Below are 12,673 nucleotides of genomic sequence, written 5' to 3'. Positions count from 1 at the left end.
TAAAATAACCTATAAAGACAGTATTGGATATGCCAACTTTTAAACTGGCAATCTGAATGTATGGCTATTTTGACAGTAAGCCCAGAGACTTCTTCAATCAGCAGATTATAACTTTTGTTGGCTTTTTGCAAGGCTCACTATAAAGCCAGAGACAGAATTACCCCTGGAGAAGCCTGTTAGGATCATAACAGAAATGGAGAAAAATGACCAACTCCCCCCCCCCCCCCCCGTACATGTGAAGATCTAGGCTAGGACTAATTTTCCTATATTTTACCGTGGCCATAAATGTCTTCATAATTAGAGCACCTGTTCACAGGATCTTTTTTCTTCTATGTAATCCTAGAATGATTAAGCCAAAGGAAAAATCTAGAAAGAATAAAATTCTACAAATTGATACTTTCTGGGAAGAGGTTGGAATAACAGCAGCCTTTCAAATTTGGACCCCTTGTGATTTTGTGACTCCCCTAAAAACCCTTCCCTGGTAATAAGGAGTACACTGGGAAAGACTGGTGTTATTGAGTCTGCTTGTTGGTGATTGGTAGAGAGTGAGTCATTCAGCCCTTACAGACACTTTAATAGAATACCCATCATGGTAGATCAGAGTGCACATGTGTGTGTGTGTGTGTGTGTGTGTGTGTGTGTGTGTGTGTGTGTCTGTGTGTGAGCATGCATGCTCACATGCCTCAGTGATTCTTTTCAGTGAGGCAGAGGCTCAGAACATCTGTCAGGACTTTGTTTCCTTCAGAGTACAATGGGATGGGACACTGGAGCGTCTCGATTTCTGTCAGATCAGGTGTGTATTTAGTTGATCCAGGCCCATTGTTTGGAGAATCATATGAAGGACTCTTAGAATTTAGAACTTGCAAAAACACGTGGTTACCATCAAACTAGTAAGAAATCCCCTTCTCTTTCTCCAGCATGCCTTCCTCTCTACCCCTGCTGTCATCCATCTGACTATCTGTCCTTTTGTCTGTCCCTGAGTCCTGAGGAACAGGGTCTAAGTAACCACTTGAATTACTTTCTTTGCTTCTATACTGGGAGAAAATAGAGAGTTATGTCTCATGCTCAACTTCTACAATAAAAATAGTAATTAAATCAGCAAACATTTATCGAGTACTTGCTAACCTATTTTGAGGTGCTAAGCGAACACTTTACATAAGCCCTTTATTTAGTCCTTAAAATGGCCCTACAAAGAGCGACCAGTGTCATGTTTACTTTACAGGTAACAGTGCTGAAGCCAGAGGCCGTTGGCTGGTGTGTGGGAAAGCTACTTAGTGGAGAATTCTGAGTTCAGATCCAAGCAGGCACCACATGATGTGGTCACCCAGTGTCCGTTCCAGTCTGAATCTTCTGTTACAAAGTCTCCCTCTATCTCTTGTCCTTTTATTCTTAAGAGGTCGATTGTTAAAGGGCCACCTGCTGGAAAGCCCTTCAAATTAACTGTAAAATCAGATGTGACATGAGTAATCAAGAGAAATAGAAGAACCGCAGCTCAGATGTTAACCCAATCCTTGCTTCTTCCAAATGGCGGGCACTTCTCTCTCTGCTTTTAACTTTTTGCAGATCTAGTTACCTAGAATTTCTTTCTACTTGTCTGTAAAGATTCAGTTAACAACTCCAGTGTTTGACCGGCAAAGTGTGAATATTAGAATCTATATGTATGTAACAGCACCAGGATAACACAGATGTGGCTGTCATCTACACCGAGGCCATCCCAGTGAACCCAACGATTCAAAAATATCAGATAGAAAATGCCTTTCCACGTGTCTGATGTGGGAGCAGGCCAGGTGAGCATCACAGCAGGCTGTGGAGAAGCCTCTCACTGCACAGCTGACTGTCTGGAGCAGCACGCACTGCTGGAGACTGCCAAGTACGGTTCACATTGAAAATCACAAGGCAAGTGCTGTCTGTCCATGCAGTCACATACCTGTGGCATGCAGACTTCCATTAAAAGAAAATTTAAAGACACATTGACCTACTCATTCCCCCTTTCTTTCTGCTTCTGCCTAGTTCTGGCTGAGGAAGTTATTGTCCTGAAGTTAGAATGCATTCTATATATTCTTTTGGGGGTTTCCTCACATAATGATATATTAATGAACAGATAGTCTATTTTATGTTTTTTTAGCTTTAATTGTGTGTGTTCATGTGTGTATGCGAGTAAGTGTATCTGTGTGGGTATGTGCACACGAGTACAGTTGTTCATGGAAGCCAGAAGAAAGCATCAGATCTCCTTGAGCTAGTTATAGGGGAATGTGAGCTGCCTGATAGGTGCTGGGGACAGAACTTTGGTCCTCTGGAAGACCGGGAAGTGCTCTTAACCACTGAGCCATCTCTCCAGCTTCCATTTTATGCTCTAAAATATGCATGAATGGTACTATGTTATTCTACCACTATTTCCCCTTACTATAGTTTATAATACTATATGTATAAATATGATTTGTACCAATGACTCTGCAATGTTCTGTCCTATGAATGACTGTTGATTCTTTTCCTCTTCAGATGAAACTTGATAATAATTGTCTTGCTGTTACGAATGGTACCTCATCAAGTAATCTCATGCATTTCTGGTAAGATGCACTTTGAAGACTTTTACAGTGGATAGGAAAACCCAAGAGCCAAGATTCTGGATGCTGCCTGGATCATCCCAGGTGATTTCCACTGCCTTGTTATGCAGCCATGTCTGTTAAATGTTGGAGACAGTTGGAATTAGACATGAGCATCTTTAAACTGCCCGGTTTGCTCCCTAAGGAACTGAATCAATGTCGTCTGACAAGTGGCACATGAGTCCCTCTTTTTCCATTATTAGCACTGTATTACCAGACCTAGATTCCAGACGAAAATCTTTCATTGTTACACAGTTTAGGGTACAAATACCTCCTTCTTACTGTTGGTGGAGTCTCTGCCTTGATTATATATAGTATCTTTTCTGGTACAGAAATTTTAGTTTTAGCATTGTGAATTATGTGTTTTTCTTGATGATTATGATTTTTTATGTTTTATTATATAAATTGTTCCATGATACAAGATCATAATGAACATCTCCTGTGCATGGTACGCTCTTCATATTTAGGACTTTAATCTGTCTTAAATTCTTTCTGGACCTCTTGCGTTAGACACTTAGTGTAAGATAAGATGAGGGTGCTGGGGGGATGGCTTGCAGAGGACCCAAGTTTTGTTTGCAATACTCGTATTAGGGGGCTCACAAGCCCCTCTAACTCCATCTCCAGGGTATCTGACATACTCTATGGCCTCCAAGTTTATCACCTCACATCTTTAGGGGTACCTTCACACATACATTTGCAGAAACGCACATATACTCACATACATAAAAATAAATCCTGAAACGAAACAAAACAACAACAGAAATGTTGGGTCCAAGAAGTACTTCGGAATGAAGCCAGAGAAGAGGGGTGGGACATCAAAATTGTTTTGAATGAACAAGACAAATGTCAATAAGTCTCAATACATATTTACCAGAGAACTGTCACTAGTAATAACTTAATTTGGAGAGCTGATAATGAAGTAAACACCAGCAAGATGGCTCAGGGCATAGAAACACTTGGGCACAGGCTTGGCCACCCAAGTTCAATCCCCACAAGGTAGCAAGAGAGAAGCAGCCTCGGAGAACTGTCCTCTGACCTCCACTTGCATGCCATGACACACAAATAAAAATACATAAATAAATAAATGAATAAAATTTCAAAAAAAAGTGAAATTGAAATATTGGGCAACAATAGAACAGTCAGGGAATGTCTGATACTAAAGTGTTTCATTCAAGATTTGACATTTGTGGCTTAAGAGCAGCAAGGAGGCTAGTGGGGGTGGGAGGGGCCAAGAGACCAGAGGATGAGGAGAAGTAGAGGGGAGGGGGATAGATAAGAAGAACTTTGTTCGAAAATGTCATTGGGGCCAAATACTCTGCGTGCTAATTGAAATAAATAAACACAAAGCATTTCAAGATTCAAATATAATCTGAAGCCATTCATTTCATTCTCTGGGTTGACTATACCCTCTTTTTTTTCACATTCTCCTTCTTCTGTGTCTCTGTATATGCCTTATTGGCAATTTCCTTAGATTGTCCAGTTTACTAGTATTTCATGAGTTTATGTGTAATCTGTAGTTGGATGTTTTGCATTTTATATTTTAAGGACTTCTAGTTGATTCCTCTAAATATGGCTTATATATTTATTTCTTTATTATTTTTTACTATGACATTCTTATCTATTTTGTGTATTTAAGTATGTCTGTATTATAGTACCTGTAAACCTGTTCCATCATCTCGGCAACCTGGTCTTCTCTGCCGTCTGTGCTGTGGGAGCACACTTTTGCCTGTTTGCGCTTGTGAGCTGCGACCTCATGTTGGGCATCAGCTCTTCTGTTCACTAAGGTCAATGGCTGCTTCCTGCCATGTAGTTTTACAACTGTTTTTGTGCACTGTTCTAGGACCAGGACTAATCTTTACATTATTTATTGCCTGTGGAAGTTCCAGACCATGTTGGTAGGTTAGGTTGGTTCAAACCCCAAGCAAACATCGTAGTCTGGAGTTTTATGATCTTAGAGTGTTGCTCCTAGGGCTTAGGCTGAACACACGGGACTCTTAGCCCTTGTGGGAGATCCTTGGCCATGCGTTCATGGACCATGCCGTCTCTGGCTCTACTGCGATTTTGGTTTGAACTCTAAATCTTGAATGGGACCAAGGCGTTGCTGCGTTTGTTTTGAGTGGGTTTGCAAACTAAAGTGCCAAGGCACAGGTGCTGTCAGATGTCTGTAGTCTTCTCCCGAGGCACACAGATCAGCCTGTGTGACTTCAGTTGTCCCGTTTTACAGTCACACGTTTCTTAATGTTGGGGCATGTTTTAGGGAAAGCAGTTAGGTGTAGCAGGAGCCGTGTAGTGCCCTTACACAAACTGAGATGGTCACTAGTGTCTTCTTACTGGACTACATTTGCATCTACAGACTATTGACTGGCATGTTATGTGGTTATTACTATACTGTATAGCTTGAACCTTCTCCTGGCGAACAAAGTCAGCTGTGTTATAATAGTTTTTGGCTGTTATCCACTACATCATCTCTAGGTACTTGAGTGAAATACTTTTCAGGCTCCAGGTTACCAGAGTCTTTCTGGAACATCTTTGAACTGTTTTCAGGGATGGTAGTTCCCCACCCCCACCCAACCTCCACCATAGGCCCTTGTGAGGCTGGTGTCAGGTATGGTCCCCCACTCCCTCCAGATCGTTTGACCACGTGAATCTGTTTTCAAGGTTGGTGGTACCCCTTCACTCGTAGGCTCTTTGACCACATGAAGCAGTTTTCAGGGGATGGTGCCCCCATAGGCCTGTTGACAGTGTGAAGCTTTAGGAGGACCCTGGCCAGTTTCCAGAACCCTGGCTGCTGTGAGGAAATCACCACAGTTCCTGGTAGAGAGCTTGTCTCATCTTGGCCCCAATTTATCTCTTCAAATGGAACAACTGAAATCTGGTCCTCTCCTCTCAGACCCTCTTTTCAAACGGTGAGTCCGGTGTGTCCCTTGCTCCTTTGTCTTCTGCCCTAAAGATGTGATTCCCCCCACCCCTCTTGTCTCTCCAGTCCCAGGAAGGCTTTAAAAACCCTCCTCATTTCTCTCGATGCCTCTCCTGTCTCTCTCTATTTTGATCTCACTGTGAAAACAGCCCGATCTGATATTGAAACTGAAGTTGGCTTTTCAAGCCCATCCTGTTCCTCTTTGATTACCCATCCAAGCAAACAGAACTTCTAGATGCCGAATAGTCCAGGCTTTTAGAACACATTTGAGTTTGCCGTCCTTTTATTGAGTTATTTATTTCTTCAGTTTCGCTCATGATCACTGTCTACCTTCCTTTTCAAAGCCTACCATCTTTCAGGAGTTCACTAAATGGGAGGACTGGCTGGAGACAAGGCACATTTCCACCAACCTGGAATCCTTCAATGGACCGAAGAGGTGTTATTTCCTGTCATTTTAAATAAAAATGTTTTCTAGGTAGCCTCCCTGGAGTTGTGAGTAGCAGTCTAGTCATCCTTTGTTTTACATCTAGTATCCTCCTATGAGAGTACATACCATGTTTGTCTTTCTGAATCTGGGTTACCTCACTCAGGATGATCTTTTCTAGTTCTATCCATTTGCCTGCAAACCTCATGATGTCATTGTTTTTCTCTGCTGAGTAGGACTCCATTGTGTATATGTACCACATTTTATTTATCCATTCTTCAGTTGAAGGGGATCTAGGTTGATTAACTTGAATGGATTGGGAGGCCCCCAGGCAGTGGGACCAGAACCTGTCCTTAGTGCATGAGCTGGCTGTTTGGAACCTGGGGCTTATGCAGGGATACTTTGCTCAGCCTGGGTAAGGGTGGAGGGGACTGGACCTGCCTTTATTGAATCTACCAGGCTGCACTGAATCCCCAGGGGAGTCCTTGCCCTGGAGGAGATGGGAATAGGGGGTGGGCTGGGGGGAAGGGGGGGCTGGAGGAGGGAGGACAGGGGAATATGTGGCTGATATGTAAAATTAAATTAAATTATAAAATAAATTTAAAAAAGTGTATGATCCCATGAGAGATGAAGCCACAGTCCTTTTTGTGGGAACCTAAAGTCAGATCCTTATATGATTTCTAAAAATTGTGCTAACTTGAGGTAACCTGGAATAAGGGTAGAATGTCTTCTAAGGGGCACTGGGGAGAGACAGCGTGTCCATCTCATCTTCCTGTGGCCTGAATTCAGATGCTGAGAAAGGAAGCACAGCTGTAGAAAACAAATCAAAACCGAGTGTCAAATAGATCCCTGTGGCACAGACCCCAAAGTCGACATTTTGATTTTAATTGTTTGCTGTGTGTGCATGTGTGTTCGTGTTTGTGGGTACACCACACATATACACATAGGTACATGTGAGAAGCCAGAGGCTCTTGAGGTCAGATGTTTCAACAGCTTTTCTTATTTATTGATTAGTTTGTTGGTTGATTTAGATGAGGTCTCTCATTGAACATGGAGTTCACTAATTGGCTAGGCTGGCTCACCAGCAAGCTTTAGAGATGTGCCTGTTTACATCTCCTCTGTGTGTGTGTGTGTGTGTGTGTGTGTGTGTGTGTGTGTGTGTGTGTGTGTGGTGTGTCAGTGCTGTGGTTACAGATGTGTTACTATGACCAGCTTTTCACCACGGGCACCAGGGATCTGAACTCACGTCCTCATGCTCATGTGGAAGGCATTTTTTGGCTAAGCCACCCCCATCTCAAAAGTCTATATTTTAAAGGGTTCGTGTCCCAGCCTCCTACCCCGTGGGCCTACCTGAGAAACAGCACAGGCAGCCACATAGTGTTCTGTGTTCCGATGTTTAAAGCCCTGTGCAGAGAGAATCTTTTTCTCCCACAAGAAAATCCATGTTTCAGCTGCCCTGGCTTATTACAGCCCGTGCCAATGCCCCCGAGCAGTTTTCAAAGGTTCCAATTTGCCATCCTCTTAGTTAATGCCCCAAGTGACCAGTATTTGCTGAATTCCAGCCTGTTAAGAAATACCACGAACTCCAAAGCATTGTAAAGGGCAGAGTCCCGCGCCAGCCAAGGCTCTGCAGCCGAAGCTCTAAAGTGTCCCCTCCTGTGGCCGTCTCTGTGCGCTGTGTGTCTTCTAAATCACAGTCTCCTGCTAGTGCCTGAGGGTCCCAGTGTGTGCACTGTGTACTAGAGTGTCTACCAGTACACTCTTCTTCCTGACTTGAGCTTGGATTGACTGGGGTTCACTCTGTTGATAAGGGTGTTGGGGTGTATTCCATCCTGCGTCAGACTCAGACCCCCAACCCCAGGCCCAGGCTGAGAGAGAAGAACAAAATCCTCACATACAACGATGCCCTATCCAAGAAACAAGTGTTTTCTAAACAGGAAGGGTCAGACATGTGTTCTGACTTTCTGTAGTTCTTATGGTTTAGGTGTTACTCTTTTCCATGGGGAAAAAGAGGGGAGAAGAAAAACCAGTTTGTAATTGTGTGTGTGTGTGTGTGTGTGTGTGTGTGTGTGTGTATGTGTGGTGTGTGTGGTATGTGTGTGTGTGTGTGTGTGTATGTGTGGTGTGTGTGTGTGTGGTAGGTGCATATGTGTGGTGTGTGTGGTATGTGTGTGGTGTGGTGGGTGCACATGTGTGTGTGTGGTATGTGTGTGTGTGGTGTGTGTGGTATGTGTGTGGTGTGGTGGGTGCACATGTGTGTGCACCTATGTGCTTGCTTGCATGGAGGCCAGAGAAAGATGTCCAGGGTCCAGCTCCATCGCTCCCTTTTTGACAGGGTCTCTTCATGAACCTGGAGCTTGTCATTTTGGGGCTAGATTGTTGGCCAGAGGGCCTCATGGACCCCTTGTTTCTGCCTCCCACTCCCCAGCACTAGAGTGATGGGCACTCCCGTCCCCCCTCCCTAGTGTGCCTGCCTACTCCCCACTTTTTCTGAGGTGCTGAGGATCTGAACTCAGATCTCCAGGCTTGTGTCACAAGGGCTCTTACCCACTGCATCATCTCCTCAAACCCAAGGATGTTATTTTAATGGAAGTCTTTCCTCACGGAAACACAAGGAATTCATGTGTGTGTGGGGGCAGGGGCAGATTATTTGTGTGTATGTGGGGAATGCTTGGTGGGTGTCTTCCCCAAGAATTATACCTTATATGGTTCTTGGAAGAAAAAAAATATAACTTTGCAAGGATGTTGTAGAAGATTCGAAACATTCTCGGTTATTCAGTGTCTTTTGCCTACTTTGTATCCAAGCACACTATGTTCTAGCTTGGGTTAATCAAAATCAGAGCTACCTCTCTTGAAGGTCTCTGAGAATCTGCACTTTGGGAGAATTGCTTTTTTTTTTTTTTTTTTTTTTTAGTTCATTTTGTTCTTTTCCAACTGTTTCCAGAATCTTCCAGCTCCAACATATGCTGCCAACAATAGGAATTTACATATGTTCTTCAGAGGATAACAATGTCTTCCAGAAGTCAGTGACTGGGGCAGGCCCATTTCACCAAGCTGTACAGGTAGGCCAGGTTAGTAACTTTAACACTCCTGGGCTCAACAGAACTCTTAATTTTGATGAGGTTTGATGTTCATCTGGATCTCCATGTCTCCTGGTTATAAATCAAATGGTGAGTTTTCACTTTCCTATTTATTTTGTTGACTGAATAACCCATCAAACAGGTCTTTAAAGCAACACCAAACAGCTAGATGTCAATCCATTAGCTAAGACAAGCATCTAAAACCCCTGCAGCTAAAACCCCAGGCAAATCAAATTGTGTGCTCTACCTGGGCCTGTGGCACAACACTGGGACCACAGAATCATTGTATAGTGAAAATGGTGGTAAACTGTTAGCTATGGAACAGCCGAAGGCCACGAATAAGACTCACTGGTAAGATTTCAAAATGATGATGATGATGATACTTCTACTAATAATAACCAATGCTTCAAAAAACCTGTTTGCAGTCACCAGCTTCAAATGAGGGGTGGCTGCTGTGTTATCAATTCTGTGTCCTGAGAGATGGTTTACTGTGGGTGGTTTCATGATACATTCTTGAAAAGCCTCCAGATTTTAAGTGTACAATATAAATTCCTTAGAAAACTGCAGCGCCAGTCTGTTTTATGGATGGCACCACACCTCCTTCAGATTAAATAGCCCTCCTCACTTTCTTGAGCTCATTTAATAATAAAAGGTGGGCATAGGAAACCTCTCCACAAATCTGAACAGCAGGTTCTGATCCTGTTGGTTTAAATGGTCAATTCTCACTTTTCTCATCTCAGGAGTCCACGATGTTCTTCAACGTCATGTCCATGAGTTAAATGTGTCAGTGCTTACTGTTGGAGAAGATGAGGTTGAGAACATTGTAAAGTACGTGTTTGGAGTACATACAAGCCATCAGTCAAGCAGGAAGACAGTGTGGTCCATGTTCTACAGTGGGGAAACTCCACTGTAGAACGGAGGGGAAGCAAGAAACAAAGGGAGAGAATTTCAACCCCAGAGATCCCCAAAAGAGTTTTAGGGACCTCAGGAGGTCCCCAGGTAATACTTTGAGAAATACTGGCTTGGATTTATTTTTGTTGTTTCTTTACATTAAAAAAAAAATCAGTGTTGTCTTGATCAGGGATTTTGTTGCTACAATGAAACATCATGGCTAAAAAGCAAGTTGGGGAGGGAAGGGTTTATTTGGCTTATACTTTCACATTACTGTTCGTCATCAAAGTCATCGAAGGAAGTCAGGGCAGGATTCTGGAGGAAGGAGCTAAAGCAGAGGCCATGGAGCGCTCCTTCTTACTGGCTTACTGCTCATGTTTTGCTCAGCCTGCTTTCTTATAGAACCCAGGACCACCCGCCCAGGGCTGGCCCCACCCACAATGAACCAGGCTCTCCCCCATCAATCACTAATTAAGAAAATTTGCTACAGGGCTACAGGCTTGTCTGCAGCCTCATTTTATGGAGGCATTTTCTCAATTGTGGTTCCCTCCTCTCAGATGACTTTAGCTTGTGTCAAGTTGACATAAAACTAGCCAGCCCAGGTGTGCTTGTGTGCATTGTTTGAGCGAATATGTGTGCAGGTGCATCCAGAGCCCAGAGGAGGACGTCAGCATCCCCTCTATTGCACTCTGCCTTGTTCTCTTGAGGTGGGGTGTCTCGCTGAAACTGGAGGGCACTGTTTTTGCATAGGCTGGAGGCTAGCATTTTTTTGTTGCTGGAATACCCCCAGCACATGTTAGAAGCTAGGGGCCACACATAGCTTTTTAAGTAGTTTCGTGATCTGAATGCAGGTCTTCATTCTTATACAGCAAAGCTCTTATCCACCAAGGCATCTTTCAAGCCCTGCATTTCTTTTTCTCTCTCTCTTTCTTTCTCTCTCTCTCTCTCTCTCTCTCTCTCTCTCTCTCTCTCTCTCTCTCCCTCCATCCATCCCTCCCTCCTTCCCTCCCTCTCTCTTCTTTCTCTTTCTTTCTTTCTTTCTTTCTTTCTTTCTTTCTTTCTTTCTTTCTTTCTTTCTTTCTCTCTCTCTCTCTCTCTCTCTCTCTCTCTCTCTCTCTCTCTCTCTTTCTTTCTTTCTTTCTTTCGTGTTTTTGAGATAGGAACTCCTGTAGCTCAGGCTGGCCTCAAACTTTGTAGCTAACACAGGCCTTGAACTCCTGAACTTCCTTTCTCCAGCCCCCAGATGAAGGGATGGCAGACACTAGCCACCATGCTCAGCTTTATGTCATGTGACTGTCTGACATTTACCAATACCTTTGGTGAGCTTATTAAGCAATTGATGATGAACTGTTTAAAAAGTGTAGTTTCTAACTGTGGTTTTAAAGTCAGCCAAAACTGCCCTTGGCTCCAGTTTTCTTAGTTGCTAGGTGTGCGGTCGTGGGCAAACGTTGCCAGCACTCAGACCCTGGGTTTCCTGAGTGAAATGGGAGTGTGTGTGGTCATTGTGAGGACACGCAGGGACCTGGGATGTACCTAGCTCATGAGAGGTCTTCAGCAGCGATAACTGTAAGAGAAGAAAAACAGAGCAAAGGGCTCCTCTGCTGCCAGGCTCCCCCATCCTCCCTGCAGGGAAAGGGCTTTACTGATTACTGTGGTATGAGAGTGCAGAGTGCTCCTGGGAGGGATGGCTGGGAGAGAGGTGGAAGACAGCTTTCAGCCTCCCCCTTATCCCGTGCCCTGTTCCTTCCCTATAGTGTGTTTATCTTGAAATGCTTTGATCTAAAATGAGCCGCTCCGTGCACTTCCAAAGTCCAGGCATATTTGGTTCCCTCTATTTATGCTGTGTTATTTCGTCAGATGAGGTTTTGCTGCGGCTAATACAGTAAAGATAGCCTTCCTTTTCTCCTCCTGACACCTGCCCCTGGTTTGGGCTCCTGCATCTAAGGTGCTTTCTCACACTGTTTCCACAACATTCTTTGCTCCCTTGATCTACCCTCAAACCTGGTGCCAAACGTGTTTGAGGTGACTCTTCTTGGTAAGATGTGACTCATTACCCTTTGTCATTTTCTGTTAGACTTGAGGTTTTGTGTCACTCTTGGGGGACAGTCTTCGTTTGGTGCCTTTCTCTAGGGCTGTACAGAAGACCTGGTCCTGTTCTGAAACCAGCGGTGACTAAGGTGGTGGGCTGGATGCTTCTCTTTGTTGAGTTAAGGGACAAGGCTAGTATGTGGGAAACTGGGAGCCAGAGGCTTTTGGGTTTCCCCAGGGCATGGGTGGACACTGTTTTTCAACTACCATCAATTCCTAAGACAACTTCTGAGTTTTCTTGCCCCACCTAGTTCCTTGGATGGTGCATTCTTGCCTTTTCTATTTTCTGATGATTCATGAGAGCTGAGCTTCCCCTCCTTTCCCCTTCCCTCCCCTCCCCTTTCCTCCCCTCCCCTTCCCTTCCCTTCCCTTCCCTTCTCTTCCCTTCCCTTCCCTCTCCTTCCCTTCCCTTTCCTCCCCTCCCCTCCCCTTTCCTCCTCTCTACTCTCCCCTCCATCTCTTTTCTTTCCCTGTTGGGATGGTTGGGTTTTACATGACAACCCAAGGCTACCAGTCATTTTACTTTACCTTTGATGTGTTAAGAGTGCTTGAAAATCTTAAGCTCTTGTGATATCCAGGGATTTCCTCCCTCCATGGCCTCCATATAAAATGCACCCGACGGTCATTAAGTCCTAAGCCCACCTGTCCACCAGGGGTAAAGTGGGACCTT

The 12,673-nt window shown here is 44.2% G+C and overlaps 1 long non-coding RNA gene across 1 annotated transcript; it reads left to right on the top strand.

The window, feature by feature from the left end:
• Positions 1–2,503: 2,503 nt before the first annotated feature.
• On the top strand, positions 2,504–10,040 carry LOC131919960 (uncharacterized). The gene is made up of 3 exons (XR_009381476.1): positions 2,504–2,648; positions 8,889–9,015; positions 9,765–10,040. It is a non-coding gene; the product is annotated as an uncharacterized LOC131919960 (long non-coding RNA).
• Positions 10,041–12,673: the final 2,633 nt, after the last annotated feature.

Source organism: Peromyscus eremicus, chromosome 9, assembly GCF_949786415.1.
Source record: "Peromyscus eremicus chromosome 9, PerEre_H2_v1, whole genome shotgun sequence".
In the NCBI taxonomy this organism is placed as follows: Eukaryota; Metazoa; Chordata; class Mammalia; order Rodentia; family Cricetidae; genus Peromyscus; species Peromyscus eremicus.
The sequence above is the reverse complement of the archived record's forward strand: the minus strand, read 5'-3'. Positions and strand labels throughout refer to the sequence as shown.